Source organism: Salvelinus fontinalis, chromosome 12 (genome assembly GCF_029448725.1).
Source record: "Salvelinus fontinalis isolate EN_2023a chromosome 12, ASM2944872v1, whole genome shotgun sequence".
NCBI lineage: Eukaryota > Metazoa > Chordata > Actinopteri > Salmoniformes > Salmonidae > Salvelinus > Salvelinus fontinalis.
In genome coordinates this window covers 7,431,501-7,446,748 of record NC_074676.1, presented here as the reverse complement: position 1 = coordinate 7,446,748, position 15,248 = coordinate 7,431,501, and the positions used below count along the sequence as shown (strand labels likewise).

At 43.1% G+C, this 15,248-nt stretch overlaps 1 pseudogene; it reads right to left on the bottom strand.

Moving 5' to 3' along the window:
- LOC129867684 (protein O-mannosyl-transferase TMTC3-like) overlaps positions 1-15,248 on the bottom strand; it is a 61,885-nt pseudogene that overhangs the window by 41,696 nt on the left and 4,941 nt on the right.

Sequence of the window (15,248 nt, the reverse complement as noted above, 5' to 3'; positions counted from 1 at the left end):
GAGGGGAAGAGAGAAAGAGGGTGAGTGGACAATTAATAAAAAGTTGGGTTATCAATCATGGTGACAGAGGAGGTGATAGAGAAAGACAAATGGCAGGTGAATAGAAATGAGAGTTCCTGCCTGGAAAGGGAGTGGAACAGGCACAAAGAGGGTGAGTGGAGGCATACGCTTGACTAGACCAGGAGGGTGTGGACGAGAGGAGTAACTGAGAATATGTTTTTTTCTGAGAACCAATTTGTGCCAATTTAGCACTTATTAGCACTCAAGAAACATCCTTGCACAAATACTGTATGCTACCGTCATCTTTGTGGAGCCTCCACTACCTATCTATCATTTTCCCTTAGAACTTTGTGAATGGACTGGCATTCATGACTCACATTCTTCAGGACCATGAGCATTATAGTGTGTCACAAATGGCTCCCAATTCCCAATGTAGTGCACTACTTTTCACCAGGGCCCATAGGGCTTTGGTCAAAAGTAGTGCATTATATAGGGAATTGGGTGCCATTTGTGATGGGGCCTTAGTCTCCATGGCTCTGAGGAGCACCATTCAGACGTAATCAGTAAGGGTTAAACCAATTACTGCTAGCTCCCACACATAAATATAGTGATTATCCAAATATGCACCATTGTTATGTCTGGGAACTGGTTATTTTTCTGATAACACTAATTATGCGATACAATCTAGAGACTGTCAGTGGATTAATTGATGAAGAATTTTAATAGAAACTAATCTTTAGGAATGTTATCTGCATGATGCCATCAGGTTGTTTATGTCTGTGATTGGAGATTAATAAAAAATGTAATGTTGGGCCTCCCGGGTGGTGCAGTGGTCTAGGGCACTGCATCGCAGCGCTAGCTGTGCCACCAGAGACTCTGGGTTCGCGCCCAGGCTCTGTCGCAGCCGGCCGCCCAGGACGCACAATTGGCCTAGCGTCGTCCGGGTTAGGGAGGGTTTGGCCGGTAGGGATATCCTTGTCTCATCGCGCACCAGCGACTCCTGTGGCGGGCCGGGCGCAGTGCACGCTGACCAGGTCGCCAGGTGCACGGTGTTTCCTCCGACACATTGGTGCGGCTGGCTTCCGGGTTGGATGCGCGCTGTGTTAAGAAGCAGTGCGGCTTGGTTGGGTTTCGGAGGACGCATGGCTTTCGACCTTCGTCTCTCCCGAGCCCGTACGGCAGTTGTAGCGATGAGACAAGATAGTAACTACTAACAATTGGATACCACGAAATTGGGGAGAAAAATGGGGTAAAAAAATCTATAAAAAAGTTATATTTCACAATCTATTGGGGAATTATAGAATCTGATCATGGACTTAGTTTCTAGTCCTGGATTTCCAAAATATGTCTGCAACATCAATGCGGGTTCTATTTCCCAATACCTTTAACAATACCTTTAACAAGCTCCGCTTCTCTCTCCACAGGGCCACAGTGACTGCCCACACATCGAACCTCTCAAGCTGTGAAATACAAGACATATTTCACTGCATAGATGACCAATTACATAGGATAGGACCCCAACCCCATACATGGTTTAATGTACACTGGACAGTAACCTCTTTGTAACATGTTGTAACCTTTACATTATGCAAGACATGTTTCATGTACAGTCGACCACTGACATAGGATAAGGTCCAATCCCCATATGCCGGTGAAATTATGTTCACACTGCAATGCAATTTATTTTGTTTTTAAGACAAATTGCGCAATCAAATGATCTATAATAGATCTGATATAAATGAGTTTATGCCATGTGTGAATTATGCCATTGTTCGTGTTCCATTTCCACTTGATTTGTGGCTGTTGGTTTCACCACTTTGAAGCCGTGATCCGAAGAGCCTGTATTTCTGCTCCATGCTATCACGGGAACTGCAACAACAGCCCTTCAAACCCCAAAGAAAACATTTTGCTGCCTTGAAAATGCAGGTCCAATATGTATTTGGTTTCTCAATCGATCTTGTAAACGAGATCTGTTTCTCATTGTATCTAGGCCTACACTTTTAAGGTTGAACAATGTTCATTGATTGGGTAACAGACAATGTACTGTTCCAAGTGGCAGGGCTACCATGAGCAGAACAGAGAATCTAAATTTCCCGGGTCATGGCTTCAATAGAAAAAATGATTTTATCTTGCCACGGAAATACATCCACGGCCCCACCCACCTGGTAAAGACGGGAAGCTGTGATTGGATGACCTGTACCCTGATGATGACCAGCAGCAAGGTGCTGATGATGAGGATTACGAGCTTGAGGAGTGTCTGCAGGGCGGCATAGGGGAAACCATCTTTACCCCTCAGCACCTGGAGGGTGTCCAGCAGCATGGGTAGTGTGAACTGAGAAAAACGAGGGGGAGGGGGGAGAGACAAGAGAAAGAGAGAGAGAGAAATAATTAACTGACTGATCTGTAAAATGGGAATCATGATGGGGTGAGGCCAGTTTTGTGTACTTTAGCTTTTTCATTCCAGTCTAGTCAACCTCCGGTTGAGAAACACTAATAAACAACTGTGCATTCGGAAAGTATTCAGACCCCTTGACTTTTTCCACATTTTGATACGTTACAACCTTATTCTAAAATGGATTAGATAGTTCTTGTTCCTATCAATCGACACACAACACCCCATTACGGCAAAGCAAAAACAGGATTTTAGAAATTTTAGCAAAAAATAAAACTGAAATATCCCATTTACATAAGTAATCAGACTTTGTTGAAGCACCTTTGGCACCTTTGACAATCTTCTTGGGTATGGCGCTACAAGCTTGGCACACCTGTATTTAGGAAATTCTCACATTATTCTCTGCAGATCCTCTCAAGCTCTGTCAGATTGGGTGGGGAGCGTCGCTGCACAGCCATTTTCAGGTCTCTCCAGAGTTGTTAGATCGGGTTCTAGTCCGGGCTCTGGCTGGACCACTCAAGGACATTCAGAGACTTGTCCCGAAGCCACTCCTGCATTTTCTTGGCTGTGTGCTTAGGGTCATTGTCCTGTTGGAAGGTGAACCTTCACCCAAGTCTGGAGCAGGTTTTCATCATGGATCTCTCTATACTTTGCTCCGTTCAGCTTTCAGCATGATGCTGCCACCACCATGCTTCACTGTAGGGATGGTGCCAGGTTTCCTCCACACGTGACGCTTGGCATTCAGGCCAAATATTTCAATCCTGGATTCATCAGACCAGAGAATCTTGTTTCTCATGATCAGAGTCCTTCAGGTGCCTTTTCCCAAACTCCAAGCAGGCGGTCATATGCCTTTTACTGAGGAGTAGCTTCCGTCTGGCCACTCTACCACAAAGGCCTGATTGGTGGAGTGCTGCAGAGATAGTTGTCCTTCTGGAAGGTTCACCCATCCCTACAGAGGAACTCTGGAGCTCTGTCAGTGACCATCGGGTTCTTGGTCACCTCCCCGACCAAGGCCCTTCTCCCCAAATTGCTCAGTTTGGCCGGGCAGCCAGCTCTAGGAAGAGTCTTGGTGGTTCCAAACTCCTTCTATTTAAGAATGATGGAGGCCACTGTGTTCTAAGGGACCTTCAATGTTTCAGACATTTTTTGGGACCCTTCGCCAGATCTGTGCCTCGACACAATCCCATCTCGGAGCTCTACGGACAATTCCTTCGACCTTATGGCTTGGTTTTAGCTCTGACATGCACTGTCAACTGTGGGACCTTATATGGACAGGTGTGTGCCTTTCCAAATCATGTCCAATCAATTGAATTTACAATAGGTGGACTCCAATCAAGTTGTCGGAACAGGATGCACCTGAGGTCAATTTTGAGTCTCATAGCAAAGGGTCAGAATAATTATGTAAAGTTATCTGTTTAGTTTTTTTATACATTAGTAAAAAAAAAAAAAAAAAAAACTGTTTTGCTGTATCAATCAATTGTGTGTAGATTGATAAGGAAAAACATTAATTGAATCAATTTCAGAATAAGGCTGTAACGTAACAAAATGTGGTAAAAGTCATGGGTCTGAATACTTTCCGAATGCACTGTATACCCAGATGAATCAAGAACCTTTTATATTTAGGACACTTTATAGGCCTCTGGCTTTGGCTCTGATGATTTGTGTCATGTAACTAATTTGTCTATTTTTGATCTAGGGGAAGGACAGCCGACAAAACAGCTGCTCACCATCATTCCATCTCAAGTACCTCTTTTGTGGTAAAAATGGGAGCTAGCCAGTTCAACAAAAAAAAAATTGTCTCATAACTCAAATCTATTACTGGGGTTTTGAGTGAGGGCGTGACCGTGCAGTGTGATGGTTGGATTAACTTCATGTTGCAGTGTGGAGTGAGGTTACCGGTGCTGGCCCGCGGTGTCTTACCCCTTGTGCAACAAACACCTCATGGACACAGCAGATGCCAATGACTGTGATTCCCTGCTCCTTGCATAATGTGGCTGCAGCCACCAAAACCACGGTCACAGCAATGAGTGTCCACACAAGAGAGAAAGTCAAAATAGGAGAAACATAGAGAATGGGATGTTGCCAGAGGTCATAGTCAGATGCCCAATCATATCCTAATAAAACTTAGGTGCTGGGTTAATGAGTACCCACGAACAGAAAGACCCAGTACACAGTGTGCAGGGCTTTCTGTCATTTTCATGTTGCCAGAACATCCACTCAAGAACAAAACTAAAGAGCCTTGGAAACCATTCTAAAATCGGTCAGTTGGATTTAGTGGAATTTATAGTGAAATTAGCCACATTGTGTTCATCTAAAGGCCCCTGGAATTAATCCACATCAAATCCCATCAAAATAGTAAGTATTAGATGGTGCTTGTAATGAGGAAGAATGGTTGAGATGATACTCTAGGTCAGGGGTAGACAACCCTGTTCCTGGAGGGCCGCAGTTACAACAGGATTTTGTTCCAACTAGGCACCACACCTGACCAACTGAGCTAATTGATCAGTTCAGTGTGCCTAAATTCAACACACCTGGTCTTCCTGCTCTGTTAAATCAAAAACATGGAGTGGCGCAGGAGCAGGTTTGCCGACCTTTGCTCTAGGTCGAGGCCCTCAGGAGCCGCCCGAAGGGAAGGTTGTTTCACACATTCACCTGGTTACGTAACAGTGACAAGATTCACTGTGGAAAAGACACTTCGAAGTGAAGGTACTAAATGAAACATACAGTTGAAGTCGGGAAGTTTACATACACCTCAGCCAAACACGTACAAACTCAGTTTCACAATTCCTGACATTTAATCCTCAAAAAAAATCCCCGTCTTAGGTCAGTTAGGATCACCACCTTATTTTAAGAATGTGAAATGTCAGAATAATAGTAGAGAATTGTTTATTTCAGCTTTTATTTTCATTCGTCACATTCCCAGTGGTTCAGAAGTTTACATACACTCAATTAGTATTTGGTAGCATTGCCTTAAAAATTGGTTAACTTGGGTCAAACGTTTCAGGCAGCCTTCCACAAGCTTCCCACAATAACCTGGGTGAATTTTGGCCCATTCCTCCTGACAAAGCTTTGTTGTCCTTAAGCCATTTTGCCACAACTTTGGAAGTATGCTTGGGGTCATTGTCCATTTGGAAGACCCATTTGCGACCAAGCTTTAACTTCCTGACTGATGTCTTGAGATGTTGCTTCAATATATCCACATAATTTTACCTCCTCATGATGCCATCTATTTTGTGAGGTGCACCAGTCCCTCCTGCAGCAAAGCACCCCCACAACATGATGCTGCCACCCCCGTGCTTCACGGTTGGGATGGTGTTCTTCGGCTTGCAAGCGACCCCATTTTTCCTCCAAACATAACGATGGTCATTAAGGCCAAACAGTTCTATTTGTATTTCATCAGACCAAAGGACATTTCTCCAAAAAGTATGATCTTTGTCCCCATGTGCAGTTATGGCGGTTTTGGAGCAGTGGCTTCTTCCTTGCTGAGCGGCCTTTCAGGTTATGTCGATATAGGACTCGTTTAACTGTGGATATAGATACTTTTGTACCATTTTCCGGCAGCATCTTCACAAGGTCCTTTGCTGTTGTTCTGGGATTGATTTGCACCTTTCGCACCAAAGTACGTTCATCTCTAGGCGACAGAACGCGTATCCTTCCTGAGCGGTGTGACGTCTGTAAACAATTGTTGGGAAAATTACTTATGTCAAGCACAAAGTAGATTTCCTAACCGACTTGCCAAAACTATAGTTTGTTAACAAGAAATTTGTGGTGGTTGAAAAACTAGTTTTAATGACTCTAACCTAACATGCTGACCAGACCGGACACGTCGCGTGCGTCGCAAAATAAATGTAGAAACCCATGTTATTCAATTATTGCACCCACACTGCTTGCGCGCGCCAACGAGCGTCTGCGACACCAAGGGCTAAAATAGATGTCGTTCCTATTTCTGACGCAGATCGCGCTGCAAGTCCTGCCTCTCCCATCTCCTCATTGGTTTATAGAAGCAGGTACCCACGTGCCATCTCATTGGTTATACCCACGTGGGTGATAGAAAGACGAAAACTGTTTTGTCGGTAATACATTGAAAGTTTAGATGCGATCACCATATCATTTAAACGATGAAAAAGCCTGGAAGGAGGAGAGATGACTAGAAACGATTCGGTTGGCCGTTTTATATGTGGATTAATTTGTCGGAGTAGAGATCCTTGTCCATTTCAGGTAAAATAACAACTCAATGTTTATATCCCAGGACAAATTAGCTAGCAACAGCAAGCTAGCTAAATAGGACAAATTAACGTTGGCTAGCAAGTGCAAGCTAACTAGCTAAATTGCCAAACATGTTTAATGCTTTTCGACCTGTCCCCAAATTAATGGCATTGGTTCAGAGTTTGTTTTGATATTTTAACCTGCATGTCGTGATCGCGTTTGGTGTGGGGGGACAAAATACATGTATGCACGATAGCGCACGATGCCGCACACACGCAGCCGGTTTGGGCAAGGTGTTAGTGTATGTAAACTTCCGACTTCAAATGTATTGCATTATTTTATGGCTTTTTATGCACCTATATGAGACTGTCAATACCCACAAACCCTACCACATGGCAAAATAGTCCATTACACAATCAACATATTGTTGACACTTAGGCTATGTTGTAAAAATATATATTTTTTATTTATCATATTAAATGATCATTGCAATTGCGCACACATTGATGTCGGACATGCACCTACCCCAATGCTCTGTTGCTGATGACTGGGATGAATGCAGGAGCACATTTCAGGAGCAGGACAAGACACCCTCTTTTGGACTGATAAGGGCATGTACGTGATAGTTATATAAGTCAGATAGGCCTATGATGGTCATAATGCTTCTTGACAGTGTCATAAAGTGTATTTTCGTAGTCCAAGTGACACAGGACGCCCATAACGCTTCATGACAGTGTCATAAAGCATATTTTCTACAAGTTATTTAAAATATGATGAAAAAAACATGACCGTAAAGAATTCATTACAACAACAAAAAGGATTTAAGAAACACACTTTCAAACGAAAGGAAACTTCTTGTCAGGGAAAAAAATTATTTGAATAATTGTGGGTTGACACTTATGTAGGTGTCATAACCAGCCATAAAATAACACATATGTCAAATAGGTGTAAATATATGGGTCATGACAGTGTTGTGACCATATTATGACAGGTTATTTCAGCTGTAACGTTTTATGAACAATGCGTGTCAAGTAAAGTGTTACCAAATATTACTAAATTTGCCCAAGTTTGTCATAAGACATGAACAAAATGCATCAGTGATTCATATTTCCTGCTACTTTCTGAGGAAACAACAAGAATGTCCGTCTGTGTGTGTGTGCGCGCGTGGGTCTAACACCATGTGTAGCCGTTAGCAATGTTGCTAATGAAAACATTCTTCTGGTAGAAGGCAAGGCTTTCCCAAATACCTTCTCAGTTAAATGTTAATTACAAAGTAGCCTATGCTTTTTTTTTCAAAGTAGCCTAAAGCCTATCGGTTTTAATAAAACATTATTTGAAGGACAAACATTATTATGGCAATTCATATTGTGCAGTAAAACTGTAAGACTTTAATCAAGAGAAGACTGGTTGAATCTTAAAAAGTGTTTAATGTTCTATTACTTCCCCTAATAGTCCTGATCATAAAGACCGAGACAATATCCAAAACTACTAACAATACACTGAATTCATACATTTTCAGTAATTAAAATTGTAAAGTCATGTCACAATACCACTACAAATGTTTGTAATCTGGGAGGTAAACTCGATAAAGTATTCAATCATTTTGCTGTGTATTTCAGATGTAATCAAGGCAGTAGAATGTACCAGAAGCCACCAAAACAGAGCTCATTTGGCAAAAGCCCCCCCGAACAGCTACTTCTTCTATTTGGCTGGCTACTCTATGTACTTGTGGAAAACACTGGTAATTACTTACGTTTTTGTTCCTTGCATGCAAATTCACTTGACAGATTGACTGTTTGACATAATAAATGCAAATAATTGCAGAAGTGTATGTTCTGTTTGAAGCAATGAGAGCTTGATGGAAGGTAAAGCCTAAGAACTAGTTTGTCTGGTATAAGAATAACAACATACACATAACTGCCAACATAAAGTGTCTTAATAGGGCATTGGGCCACTACAAGCCAGAACAGCTTCAATGCACCTTGGCATTGATTCTACAAGTCTCTGGAAATCTATTGGAGGGATGCAACACCATTCTTCCACAATAAATTCCATCACTTGGTGTTTTGTTGATGGTGGTGGAAAATGCAGTCTCAGGCACCGCTTCAGAATCTCCCATAAGTGTTCAAATGGGTTGAGATCTGGTGTCTGAGACGGCCATGGCATGTGGTTTACATCGTTTTCATGCTCATCAAACCATTCAGTGACCACTCATGCCCCGTGGATGGGGGCATTGTCATCCAATGGGGACATAGCCATGGTAGCCAAGATAATGGGCTGCCAAGCATTTTTATACATGACTCTAAGCACGATGGGATGTTAATTGCTTAATTAACGTTGGAACCACATCGGTGTGGAAGCACTTGCTTTCAAAATACTTTGTATCCCTCCTTTACTTAAGAGTTTCCATTATTTTGGCAGTTACTGGTACAATATTGAATTGTATATTTGGTTAAAGGCTGTATAAACTAACAACTATATTAACCTCTCTAAAACTGGCCCTACTGAGGCTAAATCACCATGGTGAGATATAGGTGAACATACCGGAATCAGCCGATATTAGCTAAAAATGCCAACATCGGTATCGGCACCGATGTCTAGTTTAACGCCGATGTGCAAAACCAATGTCAAAGCTGACGTGCCATACCTATATAACGTAGGTAGATGACGTAATGTCGCCACGTAAAATGTTGCGCTACACGTGCAACACAGCATTCCTAACTGCCCACAATGTCTGCTGTGTGGACCGAGCAGTCAACAAATCGAGCAGTCATTTGAAAGAGTAAGGACATTTCGGCAAGACAACTCAAAGGCGTAATCCAATTAACGCCAAGATAATGGAATTCATTGCCCTGGACAATCAACCGTTCTCTGCTGTGGGTGATGTTGGCTTTCGCCGACTGGTCGAGCACCAGCACACTTTTATATTTATTTTTAAAACTATTTTTCAGAACCCCTACCAGAGTTTCACAGTCACGGTGTCACTGTTATTAGCTTAACGACTGACATTTGGACCAGCGATATCTCCCCATGAGCATGCTGAGTCTGACAGCACGGTGGGCCATCGAGGATTTCGTACTGAGGAAATCGTAGTTAGTGCATGCTCGTCATACCGCTGCTGCCAATTCAATGGCATTTGAGAACATATTTGAAACTTGGAAACATGAACACACTAGCTAGCTCCATTCGAACAAATTACTTGAGAAATAAGCTCATCAACTGCGCCTGCAGTAGACGTGATACCCCCCCTGTCATGGCACTGAAACGCCTGCTCAACAAAACTGGCAGGGATGTAAACAAATGTGCACAAAATTTGAGATAAGCTTCAAGCATATGGAACATTTTGTGCGTATGGAACATTTCTGGGATCTTTTTTTTCAGCTCATGAAACATGGGACAAACACTTTACATGTTGCGTTTACATTTTTGTTCAGTGTAGTATTCCTAATTCTAACACCACTGATTCTGTCACAACAGTGGAGTAAGCATGCCCATTCTGACTTCGTCAATGCTAATTGAAGGTCAAGGTTGACGGTTTAGTTCATATCGGCTACCGAGAGCGTTATAATGCATGCTTCAGTGTTGCAAGCCTCGAAGCGAGCATAAAAAGGCATTTAGGTAGTCTGGTAGGCTAGCGTCACTAGGCAGCTCGCGTCTGGGTTTCCATTTGTAATCTGTAATAGTTTTCAGGCCCTGCCACATCCGACAAGCGTCAGAGCCGGTGTAGTAGGATTCAATCTTAATCCTGTATTGACGCTTTGCTTGTTTGATGGTTCATCTGAGGGCAAAGCGGGATGTCTTGTAAGCATCTGGATTAGTCTCCCGCTCCTTGAAAGCGGCAGCTCTAGCCTTTAGCTCGATGCGGATGTTGTCTGTAATCCATGGCTTCTTTTTGGGATATGTACGTACAGTCACTGTGGGGATGACGTCGTTCATGCACTTACTGATGAAGCCGATGACTGAGGTGGTGTACTCCTCAAAGCCATTGGATGAATCCCGGAACATATTCCAGTCTGTGCTAGCAAAACAGTCCTGTAGTATAGCATCCGTCATCTGACCACTTCCGTATTGAGCGAGTCACTGGTACTTCCTGATTTAGTTTTTGCTTGTAAGCAGGAATCAGGAAAATATAATTATGGTCAGATTTGCTAAAAGGTAGGGTGGGGGGAGCTTTGTATGCATCTCTGTGTGTGGAGTAAAGGTGGTCTAGGATTTTTCTTTCTCTGGTTGCACATGTGACATGCTGGTAAAAATTTGGTAAAACTGTAACTAGTAAGATAAGATAGTGACAATGAGTTGTTACATGTTCATTTCCTTGAAATCAGAAGGGGGAAAACCAGTCAGTCACTTCCCCATTCATCCCTCTCTCGTGATAACCATCGCCGCTCCGAAATCAAACCCCTGAGTCATTATCTACCTTCTGACTTTCCTTCAAATCAGGCATCTACTGTCATTTTCCTCAGCACAATGCCATTATCTACTTCTCAACATGACCGCCCGCAGCCTTTAACAAGCTTCTCTTGCCAGTGAATTGATTGAGCTGACCGGACACTCAGAATGCTCAAACCCGTGTGTGCACACAACAAACAGAGGGACAATATTGGTGGAGGGCTACAGTAGACTCACCGATGGAGTGGTCGGCTCCTTTAGATCTGGTGTAGGCCAGGAACACTGCCAGGAGGAAGATGGAGGACAGGAGCTCCCCTCTTCCTACAACACCAGCCAGAGGAACCAAAAATATATATTTTTTAAAGTCAACATTTCTTGCACAAATATGTTCTTCTTTCATAAATGAATCGAAGAGTTCCACTTTCCCCATGACAGCCATTACCTGTCATAGGCACAAAGTTGAAAGTAAACGGTCAAAGTTAACGTTTCTGGCACAAAGATGTTCCCTCGTCAATCAATCATCCTTTAAAACACTTCCTGCTCAGTCTCTCTGGAGTTCACACTTCTCAACATGTCTCCCAGGCATGCTTGAAATTGGCTGAAACCTGATTATCCATGACAAAGGCTAACCTAAACCTACAATATGCACCCAACTGAAAACAACAAGACCGTAAATGAAAAGTATGCCCGCCACCTAGCCTAGAACTAAATCATGGAGGCAGACAGAGATAACTCACACTGGCTCCTGCCGGACAGGGGCCACTTATAGAAATATATGAAGGATGATTGCCACCTTATGGAAGTACATGGAACTGCACATGTCCTGTTTTCACAAACGCAGCTGGGGCTGGTAAATCCTGAACCAAGAGGAGAGCAAATCTGTGTCATGTTCAGTAGGGAGAAAATGTTTTGAAACACAGTGAGGTATTAACTGAACTTGACCAGTAAGAATAAGAACCTTACTGAACATGACCCAGGTAAGGTTGACACACCTAACCTCTACCGCATAGATGTCCTAAGAACAACACATAGACTGATACACAATTGCTAAACACTAGACTGTGACAGTCTTGCCTGACGACCCAAACTTAATTCTTCCGATGCGCTATCGTTCACTACATACAGTACTTCAATCTGAGACTGCAATTGCTGAAGGGTTTCGTGATGACGTCAAAATGAGGGTGTTGTACAAAACAAAGTCATCAGCAATTGGATCATCTCTAACCAATCTGAGACTCAAAGCCAATGACGAATTTTCAAAATGTTGCTTTACCCGTGTGTTTTGGCTCTGGCCCAACCCATCGATTTCTGGGACCAGTCAGACGGACTAGAACGTATTTACAATCTAGAAATCGTAGGGCATGTACTCAGATCCAGATTCATTGTGGAGAATAAACTAACGTCTGTGGGTGTGGTGTAGCATTTGGCCAAACAAGGAGTTTGTGTAGCCAGGCAAGTGACAGTCAGCCTCTTCTAACAACATACAGTGGGGAGAAGAAGTATTTGATAACCTGCAAAATCGGCAGTGTTTCCTACTTACAAAGCATGTAGAGGTCTATAATTTTATCATAGGTACACTTCAACTGTGAGAGACGGAATCTAAAACAAAAATCCAGAAAATCATATTGTATGATTTTTAAGTAATTACTTTGCATTTTATTGCATGACATAAGTATTTGATACATCAGAAAAGCAGAACCTAATATTTGGTACAAAAACCTTTGTTTGCAATTACAGAGATCATATGTTTCCTGTAGTTCTTGACCAGGTTTGCACACACTGCAGCAGGGATTTTGGCCCACTCCTCCATACAGACCTTCTCCAGATCCTTCAGGTTTCGGGGCTGTCGCAGGGCAATACGGACTTTCAGCTCCCTCCAAAGATGTTCTATTGGGTTCAGGTCTGGAGACTGGCAAGGCCACTCCAGGACCTTGAGATGCTTCTTACGGAACCACTCCTTAGTTGCCCTGGCTGTGTGTTTCAGGTCGTTGTCATGCTGGAAGACCCAGCCACGACCCATCTTCAATGCTCTTACTGAGGGAAGGAGGTTGTTGGCCAAGATCTCACGATACATGGCCCCATCCATCCTCCCCTCAATACGGTGCAGTCATCCTGTCCCCTTTGCAGAAAAGCATCCCAAAGAATGATGTTTTCACCTCCATGCTTCACGGTTAGGATGGTGTTCTTGGGGTTGTACTCATCCTTCTTCTTCCTCCAAACACGGCAGGTGGAGTTTAGACCAAAAAGCTCTATTTTTGTCTCATCAGACCACATGACCTTCTCCTGGATCATCCAGATGGTCATTGGCAAACTTCAGACAGGCCTGGACATGCGCTGGCTTGAGCAGGGGGAACTTGCGTGCGCTGCAGGACTTGAATCCATGACGGCGTAGTGTGTTACTAATGGTTTTCTTTGAGACTGTGGTCCCAGCTCTCTTCAGGTCATTGACCAGGTCCTGCCGTGTAGTTCTGGGCTGATCCCTCACCTTCCTCATGGTCATTGATGCCCCACGAGGTGAGATCTTGCATGGAGCCCCAGACCGAGGGTGATTGACCGTCATCTTGAACTTCTTCCATTTTCTAATAATTGCGCCAACAGTTGATGCCTTCTCACCAAGCTGCTTGCCTATTGTCCTGTAGCCCATCCCAGCCTTGTGCAGGTCTACAATTTTATCCCTGATGTCCTTACACAGCTCTCTGGTCTTGGCCATTGTGGAGAGGTTGGAGTCTGTTTGATTGAGTATGTGGACAGGTGTCTTTTATACAGGTAACGAGTTCAAACAGGTGCAGTTAATACAGGTAATGAGTGGAGAACAGGAGGGCTTCTTAAAGAAAAACGAACAGGTCTGTGAGAGCCGGAATTCTTACTGGTTGGTAGGTGATCAAATACCTTAAGTCATGCAATAAAATGCAAATGAATTACTTAAAAATCATACAAATGTGATTTTCTGGATTTTTGTTTTAGATTCCGTCTCTCACAGTTGAAGTGTACCTATGACAAAAATTACAGACCTCTACATGCTTTGTAAGTAGGAAAACCTGCAAAATCGGCAGTGTATCAAATACTTGTTCTCCCCACTGTATGTTGACAAGACATCACTGTTATGCAGCATTTTCATCTCTCAACCACTTGCAACTATTGAATCCAATGAAACTATTCAAAGCATGCATCTTTCAGTTCCATCTTTAGGATTATCAATGTCACACAAACAAAGTTCTAGTTGAATATGTTCACTATGAATATGTTCAGATACCAGACGCGATACCAGATGCACACAAACTCTGAGCTACACATTCAGAAAGAAAGCCGTTCTATGATGCTAATACAGATAGAGGCATGCACAACGGTCTCTTTGTCCATGTTTATCAGGAAGGGGAGCTTCATTGCTCAGTGTATCAAATGAAAAACAAATGATCTGTTGAGAGAGATTCCAGACCAAGATAACGTGCAGGCCATTGGCCGGGCCAAGGGCTACTTAGTGAATTGTGAAATCGGTCCTTTCAAGCGATTGAGAGGCTGCACTCAGCTGAAGGAGAAAACGACATGAGGAAGATGAGAGGGAGTGAGGGAGCACTAGAGCTGTGTAACGTTACAACTCCCTTTCCCAGAGTGGCAGAATGTTGTCTTTGTTTCACTATTCTGTTTTTGTTTTCAATTCTTCCATTCCGTTTTTCTAAGGCCTGTCTGGTTGCCGGTGCAACTCAGTTGAATGTGGTGAAATACAAGTACAAATTGGGGGTAAGGGGGTTAGCAAAGGCAAGATGAGAGAAGTTGTTGTTGAGGTAGACAATAATGACTGAGATTAGTTCAATTTAGTTAATTTCCAAACAATTCAGGCATTGAAAGGGACACTAACCAACTCAATGTCCAACTTGTATTGAATTCCATTCTTTCCATGTCACCAATGCATGCAGAATGTTGCATCAGAATGTTATTCACCCAGCATACACCCCTCCAACCAGACATGCTTTATCTACTCATTTATTGGAATCAGAGTTCAACAGAGTTCAAGTGAAGGTCAAGCAAATCATAGAGAAAGCAGACTGTATTGCAGTCATCTCTGATGGGTGGTTGAATGTTCGTTGTCAAGGAATAATGAACTACATCATCTCCACCCCTCAACCAGTATTCTACAAGAGCACAGACACAAGGGACAACAGACACACCGGTCTCTACGTTGCAGATGAGCTGAAGGCAGTCATCAAGGACCTTGGATCACAGAAGGTATTAGCATTGGTGACAGACAATACTGTGAACATGA